The 14,527-nt window shown below is 52.0% G+C and overlaps 1 long non-coding RNA gene across 2 annotated transcripts; it reads left to right on the top strand.

Annotated features, from left to right (window-relative positions):
- The first annotated feature begins 300 nt into the window (after positions 1-300).
- LOC116881963 lies at positions 301-4,395 on the top strand. 2 transcript variants are annotated; one of them, XR_004385530.1, is made up of 4 exons: positions 301-525; positions 914-984; positions 1,841-2,075; positions 4,354-4,395. It is a non-coding gene; the product is annotated as an uncharacterized LOC116881963 (long non-coding RNA). The 2 variants fall into 2 exon arrangements; XR_004385529.1 differs by lacking the exon at positions 301-525 and having other exon boundaries at positions 736-984.
- Positions 4,396-14,527: the final 10,132 nt, after the last annotated feature.

The raw sequence follows: 14,527 nt of genomic DNA on the forward strand, positions 1-14,527 counted from the left end.
TGACCCAAGTTCCTCCCTGTTCCTGTGTCCACAGGGCCTGTCTGCTTCCTGGTGAGAAGAGGATAGTGTGAATCACCTTCTGAGACAGGAGTGTGACTAATGCCAGCACCTTCAGCGGACACGGGGAAAGGCTTTCCTCTGTGCCCTCACACCTTGGCTGAGCCCTGATGGGTGGGGATGGGCTTATTCACAGGAAATGGGTGACCAAGGAAAGAACAGCAGAGTAGAAAAGCTGTCACCCAAGACAACCATCGTTGACTGCCAGTTCCAAGATCTGCAGACATGGGACAGCCGGTTGTCCTAGCACACTTGGCAAAACCCACCTTCTGTGGGCAGAAGCTCTGAGCAGCCTAGCTGGCCTTGACCACCCCATCCTACAGAGCTGGATGGCAGACCCAGGTGTCCATTTTAGAGCCTCATGGCTATGCAGAGAAACGTGTGACCCTGAGCTTGCTGGCTTATTGAGCGTAGTTCTGACCCTGAACAGAAATGGATTTTGTGTCACTCCAGCTCATCTGGAATCAGGTCAGCTCCCTGCTGGCCCAGCCCCACTGGCTGTTCTGTCTGGTGCCTGCTGCACTCAGGGTGCAGGCCTGTTCTCTCCTGGGAGTTATGGCTCACTAGCATTTAGAGCACCTTGCTTGCACGTGGTACCCCCTCCCCACCGTTCCCTGCCAATTCCCTAGGTAGGCAAGCCAGGGGCACATTGTGTCCATTTTACAGTAGAGGTGGGCTCAGAAGGGCCCGAGCTTGACTTAACACTCTTCTGCTGCCATCTTGAAATTTTAATAATCTTGTCTTTGAGCTTGTGTTTTCCAAGTGAACTCTGATGGGATCTTGGAGCCCATGCAGGAGTGGAAGAGGTCCATTGACTCATGTATCAATTGTTCCTTGCTGTCCTACCTGCATACAGTGTTCTCGAAGCTCCGTGAACACAAAACTCCAGTGGGTCCCCAGAGGTACAGGAGCTCTGCGAGACTCAGAGTGAGTACAATATGTGTGTGTTACATTCGAGGACACCTGAGCAAGGGCATGGATGCCTCCAAAGTCCACACTTTGCATTTGAACCAGAACTTGCTTGGAATGCAGAAAGAAGGGTAAGGTTCTAGGGAACATGAATGACTGAGAAACACTGTCTTATTCTTACTCAGGTTACTTCCATGTGTCAGCCAGTCGCTTACTGGGAAAGTGAGGGCACAGAAGGGAGTAGACACACAGGCACCCAGGGTTCTCTTTCCTCCAGTGCCTCCTCACTCAGCAGGAGGGCAAAGGCACAGCATGTGGGTGGAATGTCAAGGAGCGACATAAAAAATGTTGAGTTAGTGCCGTGTTTCTACTGCTCTGGAAAGGATGAAAATACTTTTGCGTACAAACTGCAAAATACAGAGTGTGTGATTTTGATGATTCCACATATGAGTTAAATGGTCTTATATTTGCATTTAAAACTGTCACTGCACAATGCAGTGTTGAATGGTGTAGTTAGAATGGCATTAAGTAGCAAATAAAAACACCATGACAAGTGGAGATGGAGGGTATCGTGGAAGAAAGAAACATGTTTGGTATTTTAGCAATTTTAATGGCACTTTCCTCCTGTTTTTTGCACAAACATCCCACATTTTTGTGTTGAACAAGGGACCTTGCAATCATAAATACAGCCCTTGGTGGGGGATAGGGAACGGAGACAAAGAGGATGAGAAGCCTGTCGAGATCTCGGAGTTATTTGGGGGCAACCCCGGAGCAGACGGTGGTCTCTGAGGAATCTGGGGACAGGATCCACCTCGATGATGATGAAGATGATGGTGATAAGCCCACCGTGTTGCACCAAGCATGATACATGCAGAGGCCCACTCATCTCCATGGCAACCTGGAGGCAGAGACAATTACTTTCTACCCTGCAGAGGAAGAAAGCAAAGCTCTGAGAACCGCTGCAGCCTGCCCGCATCTCTATCTGCCAAGTGGCTCAGCCGGGAGCCCTGGACCATCAGACCATGGTCACCACGTCTCCATTCTCCCACCTGCAGGGGAGAACACACCTGATCCCTTGGCCTCTGTCTGATGACCTTGGGCTCCTTTTGGTAAGAAACAGCGCCATTCATTTTCTTTCTTTATGAAAACTGAATGAGAGTAATACATGATGACTACTAATAAACCGTTTAAAGTACACAAAAGTATTTTCAAGGTACTAATAGAGAATGCCCTGTAGCCTCCCTGGCCCCACCCCTGTTCAGCGTATATCCTTCTAGAACTTTCTCCATGCATGTATGTGCCAGGCTAATGATTGAGATGGCGCTTCCTCCTCAGTCCTGGGTTTTCCTGCCTCCAGATCTATAAGGCAGCCAAGCAGGGGTTTGTAAACAGCTTTTGGGCCGCAGGGCCCGGAGTAGAAGATGCTGGACACAGAGAAACAGAAACAGAACCCGGGTATGTGTTTTGAAAGCCAGAAAGTCAGGAGCGGCGTTTGGGACTGGGTGTCCCACAGTGGTGGGGTTCTGAAGGTAGACATGTACCCACCTGGGTCAGGGTTTATAAATAGCAGAAACCTGTTCCCCTTCTCACACATCTCCTGGGGAAGCCATGGTGGGGGAAGGATCTCAGAGCTGCATCACGGATGTCCAGGGACCCCATGCTCAGGCACGGCGTGTCTCCATGGCATGTCTCCACCTTCACACAACCACAGGGACTGGCCACAGGCCCCAAGAAGGGCTGCTGTGGCCCGAAGACCCAAGACCCCCTCTGTGAATTTCCTAGAGGTCTTGTTTGACCACCCAACACATTGGATCACTTCCTCTCCTCTCGAGTGAGTGTTCCAAGACAGGTTTGTATTGATTTAGGACAAATTAATAAACATGACATCTTAACGTCCAAGTGTAATAGTGATATTGACCTGAATGATCCTGAGGTCCCTGCCAACCCCGGCTTCTTGGCAGGCCCCATGGGATCGACTCTTGCCCTAGTAAGCCAAAGGTGAGCCTCCTGCTCATGGGCCCATGCGTGACTGTCTGCCTAAGTCCCTGCCCTAGCGGGAGGGGTGCTGGCCCCACTGCTTATGAGGCTACACATGGCTGTCTTGATGGGGTTCCACAAAAGGAGATCTGGTAGCAGCTTCTTAGAGGTTACGATTTCCTCTTGTTGCAGAGAAGACCCCCCCTTTGATGACAAGTGGGCTGCCTGCGGGTCTCTGAGGTGCTTACCTAGTGGGGCTACAGGGTCCGATCCAGGGAGCTGGTCATTTCCCAGGGCTCCTCCCAGAGATCCCCCTGGCCAAGCCAATGACCATGTGCTGGCATCTGAATCCAGGCTCATCTGGCTCCTGGATCTAAGCTCTTGAGGGGCAAGAGACAGGTGTATGCAGGCAGATATTCTGGGAAACTGAGCCCCCTGGGACTTCTCCCCAGAAGGGGGCTTTTGTCACCACCTGGCACGTGGACGGGGGAGTCCTCCTCACAATCTGAGGCCAGCCCCCCTTTCCTGTCACCTCATACAAGACCAGCCCCTCTTGGGCTCCCAGTGAGGCTGTGACTCACGCTTAATGGGATCACCATGGGGAGGCAGAAATGGCATAGTTCTGGCAGACCTCAGTTTCTTTTTTTGGAGAATGGTGGCTGGACTTGATCGTCCCCTCACTCTGTGTTCAGATGAGTCTCACAAAGCTGCTTCCCTCAGGCCAGGCCAAGCGGCCAGGTTTCCGTATTAATCTGGGTGAGAAGCCATTCAGAGGGTTTCACCAAAATGCATCCCAGATCCACCTGGGCTTGGAGGAGCCCTGGTACCTGCCTGCTGGGAGGTGTGTGAGCATTCCACCTCTCACGGCCAGGAGCAGGCTTTGCTGGCAGCACTGAGGGGCTGACTTCCCAGTCAACTTTCTAGAGCATCAGTTTACCGGATGCGTCAGTCTAGCAGATGGTAACTAGTTTAAAACAGCATTTTACTAAAACAAACTAAGATATGATGAATTAAACATAAAGTCAGCAGGAACCCAGAAGATCAAACAAGAGCTATCGCAGAAATTTCACATTTGCAGAAAGTTGCTCCGAGTTACTGCTCCCAGGAGCCCAGATTGAAACCCACGCCTTCTGACATGCTACCAACCTTTCTCCTCTCTGGTTCTATACTCTGGGAGGCCATGTGGCTGCCTGGGGGACTTCTTGAGGAAAGTTGTGATTTGCTGGACTGCTGCATCCCTGGCTGGGGATGAAGCCTGATTTTTGTCCCTATAGCAGAGTGGGAGAAGGTGGTCTGCTAACCTTTGTTCAAGGACATTGCCATCTGAGTACGAATGGAATGCTAGAGGGTGCCACAATGTTTCTCTTTGCTAAAGAAATGTCCTGACTTCCTTTCTCTCATCTGTACCAGGACTCACATGTGCATTTGGGAAGGTGTCTTATGAGCAACTGGGATTGGAGCTTGTCCAGCCTCTGTCCCTCTGACCCAGCATCCTGTTCCTGTCCCTGGTTCCCACCTGCTCTACACATTGCTCCGGGGGTATGGAGGAAAAGGCTGTGGCTGGGATGGTTCCAGAAGAAGGTCACCCATGGAGTCTCGCTTTTCCTCTGGGGATTGGGGCAAGGAGGCTTTGGTTGCCTCAGGTTATATGTGGAAATCGGTGCATTATTCACATGGGGACCTGAATTTGTTCTTCCCACCAGCCTTGGGTTGAGGTGACCTGTATGGGCAGCTCCCCTCTCTGCCCTGTCTCTCTTAGACCACATGCTTCTCTACTCATTAGAACACAGTGGCAGCAGACTTCTGGTGGGGCCTGTGGTGGTGGGAGGAGAGCTCTTTCCAAGCCTCTGGGAGGTTGTCAGCACATGAGCTGTGACCACACCCTTGTTGGGAGAAGTATCAGCTCCTTATCCTTATAAGTGGCAGCTATTAAAAACCATGATCTTAGAAAAGCAAAATAATGCTGGCAGCTAATAAGGAGGGCTCATTGTAAACCAGTTCCCATGACTGGTCCTTCTCGGCATTGGCACATCGCAATGGTTTTGTGATGAATTGTAATCAGTCCCATTTTACAGGTGCAAAAAGCAAGGCTTACCATGGCCTCTTTGCTGTCATGTGTCAAACCCCAAGCCCTTTTCTATGAAGCTCTGCAGGAATCATTCCATTTTCATCTCTTAATGACCTTCCAGGCGAGTACTGTGGTGATGTCATCCTATAGGTGGGGATACTGGGGCTCAGAAAGGTTCAGTGGTTTGCCCTAGTTACACAGCTAGTGGTGGGTCTGGCCCTAGAACTCTGGCTGTCTGACCCCAGAGCCATTGCTCTTTATCGCTGGGCTGGTGGGGTGCCCTGGGGAAGGAATATTCTTGCAATCAAGGAGCCAAAACCCAAGATCACAAGACTGGGGTGAGGCCCAGGCCATGGTTCCATCATCCACCCTCCACTGGTCATGGATTAGAGGTCACGTACCCACTGCTTAGGAAAGGCTGAGCTACCACCTCATGGTGGGCAGTGCACAAGACTGTGCTAGGTACTCAATCAGCCTGTGCATGCATGGCTGGGGCTTGGCTGTGAGTCTGTGGCTTCCTGTTGAGTTGGAAAGCCATGTCTGGGCTTCTCCCTGGGCCTCCAAAAAAGCGCAATAACCTGGGCAAGCTGATTTTTCTATAATTAAATTGCTACATTGTCATCCTTTCAACAAAAATGACATATTAGCATTTCCGTGTTCTCTTAGAAATTCATCACACACCTAGGAAATACTGAGAAAGCTAAGAGCTCTCAGAGCCCTTTTGTTTTGCAAGTCAACTCATGGCTTCCTTCATCAAATGTCCTTGCTTGGGGGCTGGGGGTCCCCAGGCCTGTCCTCAGGGATCTCACATTCTACAAGGGAGATGTAGAAGTATTTTGGGCAGCTCTAAAACTGCACCTGTATTGATTGATTGACTTATTAACTCATTCAATGAATATTTATTGAGGACGTATTATGTGTAGGAAATTGATACTTGAATTATTCATATTTTGCATTTCTTTATTGGTTTTAGAATTGTAAAGTGCCTTGTGATATGTTCTATAAAAACCCAACAGGCTTGTGACCTTGTTCACTTCTAGAATAAAGATCATCTTCTACAAATCAAAAGTTAGACTACGGGTTTGAGCATACTTCCTACGTCATCTTTTTGAGCGAGAGTGAGTAGTGTCCTGGTGTTTCTCACCCTGGCTGTGAGTTAGCACCATCTGGGTTGGGGAGGTTTATAAAGGGTCCATGCCATTGTCTGGGCCTTACACCTATAGCTTCTGATTTGACAGGGTTGAGGTGGGGGTCTGGGAGAAAGCAGTCTTGTGAGACTCCCCATGTGAATTTCCTGTGCAGCCATAATTTGAACCCTTGGTCGCTACCAGTAGTTCCTAACCTTTGCTGCACATTAGAATCTCTCCTGGAAAGTTTTAAAATTTCCCACGCCATGGCTGCAACCAGTCTGCTAAATCAGAACATCTGGGGGTGTCACCCAGCCACCGATGTATGCTAAAGCTCCCCAGAAGGTTCCAAGGTGCAGCCAAGACTGAAAGCCACTGGTCTCCTCCAGTTTTATTTTATTTTTATTTTTTAAAATTTTATTTATTTATTTATTTATTTGAGAGAGGGAGCATGAGTGAGAGGGAGAGGGGGAGAGAATCTCAAACAGACTGCACTGTGCACAGAGCCCGATGTGGGGTTTGATCCCCCGAGTGCAAGATGATGACCTGAGCCAAAACCACAAGTTGGATGCTCAACCGCCTGAGCCACCCGGGCACCCCAGTCTGCTCCTATTTTACATTCACAGACGGGCTGAGGATGGTATCACAGAGCCTGGGAGATTGGAGCTGGGTTTTGAAGGAGGAATAGGAGTTTGCTAGGATATTCTAGAAGAAGATGGGACATTTGCAGGTGGAGAAACCAGTGTGTGCAAAGGCAGCAGAACAGGAAGGAGAGTGGAGGACTTGAGATGCAGTGGGACTAGGGCAGCATCAGGGAGGTTGAACAGGTGGGAGGAAAGCATCCTGCAAGCCAGACTTGTGAGCCTCTGCCTGAGGAGTCCTGGTAGGAAGTGATTGGACCTGTTTGTGTTGTGAACATCATTGTTGGTGATGGAAGGCTTGGAGGGAAGGCTGGAGACGGGGTGACCAACAAGGAATTTGTTTCAAAAGCCTCGATGGGAGTTAGGGAGGCCCCAGGCCAAGGTGGTAGCCAGAGGGTGAAGGAGAACAGGCTTTCTGGAGACACTCCCGAGGGGTTGGGTGGGTTTGAAATGTGTCTGCGAGTTCTATAATGTGCTTCCCAGGGAGAGGTGGCATTGATATCCCCTCCCCCTTGAAGTGTGAGGACAATATTTTAATGAGGAGCTGCTGCAAACTGTCAAGGGGGCATGCAGAGCTCTCTGAAGACGGGGCAGAGGTGTGCTCATCTAACTTGATGATTTGGGGAGGGACATGGGCCACCACAGAGCTCCCATACCCTTTGGGCACCTCCAGCCAGTGGCCCACAGGCACATCCGATCCCACAGGTCCAAAGTGAGCTAGAGGCATGGGGGGGTATCTCTCACTTTCCCTTCTTCCTCACCCTTGTATCTGGCTGGTCGCCAAGTCCCAGGGTCCATCTCTTCCAGTGACCATAGCAATGGTCATTTGCTTTCCTCTATGGACTGGATTCTGCAGGCCAGGAGTCCAGGCAGGAGAGCTTGTCTCTGCTCCACAGCATCTGGACCTCAGCTGTGAAGACTCAAGGCTGAAGTGTAGAATCATCTAGAAGTCATCTTCACTTGTATATGTCTGGCAGGTGATGCTAAAGTTATCCGGTAAAGTTATCAACTGCTTCTGTTGGATGGAGCACAACATGTCATCATGGACATGTGGCCTCTTCCATGGCCTGGGCTTTTCCAGCATGGCAACCTCAGGGGAGTCAGATTTTTCTCAATGGATACTCAGGGCTCCAGAAGTGAGTGTCCTAAGAGAACCAGGCCCTAGCTCCCAAAGTAATGCACTGTCCCATACATGGCATTCTGGTACCTGGAAGGGTGGCCCAAATTCAGACAAGTGAGGCAGCAGCTCCTATGTGACTGGTTCCCATGGTTCCCATGATCCTTGTGGTTCCTTTGGTTCCTGTGGCCTCTGTAGTCCCCATGGTTCCCATGGTCTCTGTGTTCCCTGTGGTCCCCATAGTCTCCATGGTCTTATGGTTCCTGTGGCCCCTCTGGTCTCCATGATTCCCACAGCTTCCATTGTCCCTGTGGTTCCTGTGGTGCCATGGTTCCCATGGTCTCTGTGGTTCCTGTGACTGAGGCCCAACCAGACCCAGGGTGGAAAGGTCTTCTGGTTGCTGGTGGTGTTTAAGGACCAGCCAAAGAGCTTTGGGGAAACTTTCCAGGTAGGTTCCGCTCAGAGCAGGGAGGAGCCAGATGAGGCTAGGTGCTGGGAAGGAGACCAGTCCCAGGACCAGCCACTCAGCCTCTCCTTCCAGCCTTTTGACCCAAGGGCATTTTGAAGGGGCCTAAAAACCAAGACCTTAAATCACTCAGCTTTCTTTTTATCACTAAGAAGGATACAAGGTAAAATCCTCACCTGACCCTACGGCTTACCTTGGGGTGTATCTGGGGATAGAGTGAGGGGGTCAGAGACGGGGCTGGTGTACACGTGGACTGGGGGCCGAGAGCTGGGTGCAGCCGCTCATGGGCCACATCCAACCAGCGGATCTAAGCCCGGCTTTGCCTCTCAGGGGTGCGTTGTGTGCGTGAGTGCATGAGAGTGAGTGTGTCTACATATGTATGTGTGTCGGTGCGTGTATATGTGTATTCTGTGGGTCAGTGTGTCTGTGCATGGGTGTAGGTCGCATGTGTGCATGCACGTCCGATTCTGAGTGTCGTGTGTGCATATGTGGCTGCGGGTGTCAGAATGTGTACACGTGTGTGCATGCATACGTGCAGCTTCTCCGAACTCCCCCAGGTGTCCCGACGTGCTAAGCTGGGTTCTGTGCTCCGTGCTTTGTGTGGTGATGGTTGCTGAGCACTGTGTCATTCTCATGACGGCTTTGGTGTGCAAACCTCTGTCATCCCCCCCTGCCCGGGTGAGCCAGCGGGGTTCCAGAGGAGCTCAGGAGCTCCTTAACCTTTCCTGATCTCGGGGAGGCTGATCTGGGCTGTTGGACTCCAGAAAGCGATGCTTAGCCCGGCTGACTCACGAAGCCAGCGGTGGCCTGCTCCCCAGGAAGGACCCCTGGACAATACTCCAAGCCGAAGAGCCGGGCCTTCGATCCACATTCCAATCCCGGAATCCTGCCTCAGCTGGCATCTCTGCCCGAAGCCTCCCCGTCCCCCTAGGGGACCGTCTGGACAGATTCACAAACTCAGCACCATGAGGACCACCTTGGGTGCCCCGGGACCGCCAAGGAGATGAATAAAGCAAAGCCTTCCGCTGGCCCCGTGCTGGGATTGAAGGCCCGCCACTCTGGGGGCCTAGGCGGCGGGCAGTAGGTAGTCTTTGGGGTTGCAGAATCCGGCAGCCTGGCCCTGAGCCAGGCCTCGGTGTCCCTTCACGGAGGACACACCAGGGTCAGCAGAGCGAGATGGAGAGGACAGCTGATTCCAAGATGTCACTTTGCTTCTGAAATATGCTGATTTAAAAGAATCACAGAGAGCAGTTTATTTATTGCCCAAGTCATTTCAAATGGAATTAGGAACTGACATCAAATTTGCTATGGCATCTTTTTTAACCACCTCCAGAGCACGAAGTTTGCATTAACTCTGTGTACACGCAGAAAACCAGGCTCGTAGAGAAAGCTAGGTCCAGACGGGACTCTGAGTCATGCAATGAATTCAACCTGCTCATTTATTCCTATCAATATGGCATGAATATATCATAACACAGTGGGAGTCGACAGCTCCTCACCTTACTGGAGCACTTCTAGCTGTAGCGTGGGGGTCGATCCTCCCAGTGTTCTGGGACCAGGAAGGGCAGGTTCATCAGCCCCAAGCTGCAGGGAAGGAAGCAGGGGCTTGGAGACTGGGGGACCTGGCTGGTTTGCACAGCCGAGGATGGGGGCTGCCATCCCCCCAGGTCAGCCTGCTCCAAATCCAAGACACCTTCTCTAATCAGATGATACCATTCATGATCGTGGAGATCATTCTAGGCGGTTATATTCAGTGACCAGGATCAAGAGTGGGAAGGGGTGTGAGTTTGGGAACCAAACCCCATATTGAACTCTCCCCACCCCCTAGGGCTCTTGCAAGTATTGGGGCATGAGGGGTAGGGCTGCTCGAGAGAAGAGGGGACACCAGCTTAAAGCTGCATTTCAGATGGACTGGGAAATACGGCATGCACCCTACTTAAAGATTTATTTGTTGTTTATCTAAAATGGAAATTTCACCAGGCATCTTGTGTTGGTTCGTGCTTGCTAACTCTGGCACCCTGAGGCTGGTGGGACGGGGGGGCATCTCCTCTTGTTCCTTGTTCCCTCCCAATCTCTAGAACCTTTCTCTGTCTTGGCCACTTGGCCCCATTTTCTAGGTCAGCTCTCGAAGGGGAGACATGGACCCCCCACTTCTCAGGGAGGATGACATGATCGCTGAGGGGAAGCTGAGGGGCCGCCGAGAGGCTCTGCAGATGGATGTGGATTCAGCTCTTATGGCCACGGCTTGGCCAGCCCCCTCTTTGCCGTCGGTCAGCAGCCTGGCCATTTGGAGAGAAGTCAGGTAAGGCCTGGCTTAGCCTTGGGCACATCCCTTCACTTCTCCATGCCTGGTTTCCTCATCTGCAAGAAGAGGGTGATGACGGCACCTGCTCTCCCAGGGTTGCGCTGGGGAACAGACGTGCCGGTATTAGAAACACTCTCGGCAGGTGCTTGGAAACCTTGTTCGGTAGCACGAACCCCATGGGACCAGCCCAGATGCCCTGACTGCAGAGCTGGGAGAGGAGTGGAACCTGGAGAATGGAACCCAGAGTCCCAGCCAGCTCGGGAGAGGTGGCAGGTTGAGAGATGACCGATGGTGCAGGATTACTGGGAACATATACTTGTCTTCGCTCTGGAGACATTAATTATATGTATTTTAAAAGAACCGTGATACCAGCTGTTTACCTGCTTCCTAGAATTCTGGGTTTGGAGGGCTTTCTGTAGGGCTGGTGGCAGGGCTCTCCACTGAGCCCAGGTGGGGCTCAGTCTCATGACCCTGAGATCATGACCTGAGCCAAAATCGAGAGTTGGAAGCCTCACCGGCCGAGCCACCTGGGCGCCCCAAGTTGGTTTTATTATTATTCCCAATTACAAGTCAGGGAGCGTAAGTGACTTCCTCAAGGTCATAGACAGCACGCGGTGGAAATGGAACTCAAAGCCAGGCCCTCTTGCTCTAAGGGTAGAGCCAATCCATAAGCCACATATATCAACCTGGTTTTGCACCAGGGGCCTCCTGAGGACAGAGCCTTCCAATCCCAAACCAATAATTATTCCAGTCAAAGCCTTCTCTGAGTATCTCCTCCGGACCAGGTTCTGGGATGAATTCGAATTCAGACTCCGTTCCTGCCTGTACGCTAGGAGGGAGACAGGTATAAGCAGTGGGTGGTGGGCACCATGGGCACCTGGGGGGTGAGTAGCAGGCAGGTCACAGATGCCTCTGCCCCCAGTCGGACTAGCAAGGGGACACCTCCCAGTACAGCCTGCCCCTGGTCTAATGTCCACTACCCTCCCCCAGCTTCTCCTTAGCCCTGAAGGCCAGCGAGGACTTGCTCACCCCTGTTTCCCAATCACCTCCCTGTCCTGCTCATGCCCCAAGAGCTTCCCAGAACAGGCCCATCCAGGGGGCTCTTTGTTTGTTCCTATTTCTTGACAAAGGTAGTGTGATCATCTTTTTTTTTTTTTTTTTAAAGATTTAATTTGCCAGACAGAGATCACAAGTAGGCAGAGAGGCAGGCAGAGAGAGGAGGAAGCAGGCTCCCTGCTGAGCAGAGAGCCCGATGTGGGGCTTGATACCAGGACCCTGTGATCATGACCTGAGCAGAAGGCAGAGGCTTTAACCCACTGAGCCTCCGAGGTGCCCTGTGATCATCTTGAATGAGACATTTAATCCGAGGCCCAGAAACCCACACCCGGAGTAGCAGAACCACCAATAATCAGGAGATTTATTGCATCACTTCTGGGGCTCCCGGGAAGAACGAGTCCCTCCTGGGAAGCCGAGCAGCAGGTGAGCCGCTTAAGCTCCACGGGTCCGGACGTCAAGAGCCTCCGCGGCCCGCCTTGGCGTCTTCCCCCGGGGCTGGCGGAGCTGTCTGGTTGGCCGCCGTATTTTTGAATGTCTTCGATGCTCCTCCGGTTCTGGCTGTCAGAATCTGACACGTTCCATCTCGAAGCTGAAGTCGGTAATTATCTAAGTTCTTTGGAGCCAGACACAGTGGGGAATGTAGGGAAGCATAATTCTATTTTGAGATGGATTGTGAGCTTGCAAATACGAGGAGAGCTTCATTTTGTTTTTTAACACAGATTAGAGAGGAAAGCTGGTTACCCTGGAGTATTTCACTGACTCACAAACAGCCACGCACTGTATGTTCATTCAGCAGCGGTTGGCTGAGCACCTACTATGTGCCAGGCTCTGTGCCAGGCCACGGAGACTGAGACAGGCTGTTATCAGGGCCTCCCTGGAGGGCCTCAGCCCTCCCTACGAGCATCCCCGGGAGGCCCCCACTGCCAGGGCCAGCAGGGCACTTCCTGGGGCTCTAACGTTGGGTGCAGTGGGGTCAGCTGGAGGAAATGATTCAGCAACGGGCTTGGAGGACCGCTCACAGACCACATGCTGAGTGTCATCTTTTCCCCCCAGGAAGAGGTTAAGAGAGGTCAAGAGTCTGGATTCAAACCCCTCCCCTTGCCACTTCCTGGCCCGGTGACCCTGGGCCAGTTGCTTAACATCAGCTTCTTGAGGAAAGCAGGGCAAGCTGTCACACACCCTGGTGAAGGTGTTATGGGATACCAGTGGGTGTCCCGCAATGCTGTCCTTGTCTGGAGCTGGGACACGGGCACCCGTGGGGTATAGCAGGGAGGGGATGCGATGCCCCGTGGGCTGAATCTGGAGGAAGGAGGAGCGGCTCCCACTCGCCTAATCTTTTTCTGCTCTGTGCCCCAGGGCCGGGAGGGGCAGGACAGACGCACTGGGGGTGGGGGGCAAGCTGTGCAGGGGTACAGAGCTGGTATCTCAGTCTGCTGCTTGTTTGTTGATTTAAAGGAGCAATGACTCATGTGTGCAGGGCGCTCTCGGTGAATGTTTCGTTTGCAAACACCGCCCTGGGCAGAAAGGCTGACCCTGCGCTCTAAGCTTCATCCTACTGGGCTCTGCTTGTGGTCATTTTCCAAATGGGCGGCCTTACCTCTCTTGCCTTGGGCTGCATTTTCCTGCTGGCTCCCCAGAGTGGGGCTGAAGTCCGGGGGAACGGAGACTGAGGTGTCCTTGAGATCGTGGTTCGCGACAGCAGGATGAATGAATGAATATGCAGTTGGGAACCTCAGGACCCTCTTCCTCATTACCCAGACTGGGGTAACTCATCGGCCAAGCCCTCCCCTCAGCCCAGGAAGACCTGCTTAGACCATAGCAGGGCCCGTGTGGCAAGTGCGACTCCGTCCAGTGAAGAGAGATGTCCAGGGAAGAGAGTTTTGCCATTCTAATGAAATCCTTTGTGTGGAGATTCACATCGTCCAAAAATAATACTCCAAAGGCTCCTAAGAAGTCCTGCAGGACAGAAACTTGTTTGACTTGATTTAAACCAGGGATCAGCACATTTTTCTGTAAAGGACCAGACAGTGAAGATTGGAGGCTTTGCAGGACACACAGGACACACAATTCCTGTGGCCCCTTTCTGTGGTCGTGTCCAAGCAGCCGCAGCCAATATCCAAGTTGATGTTCCAATAGAGCTTTATTCACAAGTGGGAAGGGGGCTGGATTTGGCCTGTGGGCTCTAATTAGCTGGTCGCTGATTGACACCAGCATTTCCCTTTGCCCTCCCCCACCCCAGTGTTTCTTCAGGGGCTGCTGATGTGCTGAGGGCCCGTCTGAGCATGGCCGCCTGTTTTCACGTCAGGGTGGTTGTGTTTCACACATAGGACCCATTCTTTAAGCTCTGTGTCCTCACGATGTGAATAATTCAAGACCCATTTCCCGCAGCATGGACAAAAGGCAGGGTATGGTTATTCACTGGCTATGGGGGCACAGGAAGCCCACTTTACAACGCGCTCAGCTTTGCAATTAGACAATTCGTGACACATTTGAATATTTGAAAGGGGACATTTGCATTATTTTAAATTTTGCACAAAAAGAGGCTTTCTTAACAGTTTGCGGCTGCATTTTCTCCAGAGTTCAAGTCACCTGGAAAGTACCACACACTTGCCAGCTGCCCAAGGGCTGTGGGTCCTGTGGTGCCCCCTTTGGAAACCACTGGCGTGGCGTTTCCTGGTGAGAAGGCAGTCGCTGCTCAGTTGGACCGCAGTTCCTGGGAGCTCCCAGCTGAGCTCGGCTGAGCACCCGGTCCAGAGCTGGAGGAGAATCTCATGCTGGTTTTGCAGTGGGTGAGGAGCTTTCCG

The sequence above is a fragment of the Lontra canadensis genome, unplaced genomic scaffold (assembly GCF_010015895.1).
Source record: "Lontra canadensis isolate GAN:19392208 unplaced genomic scaffold, GSC_riverotter_1.0 scaffold79, whole genome shotgun sequence".
Taxonomy (NCBI): domain Eukaryota; kingdom Metazoa; phylum Chordata; class Mammalia; order Carnivora; family Mustelidae; genus Lontra; species Lontra canadensis.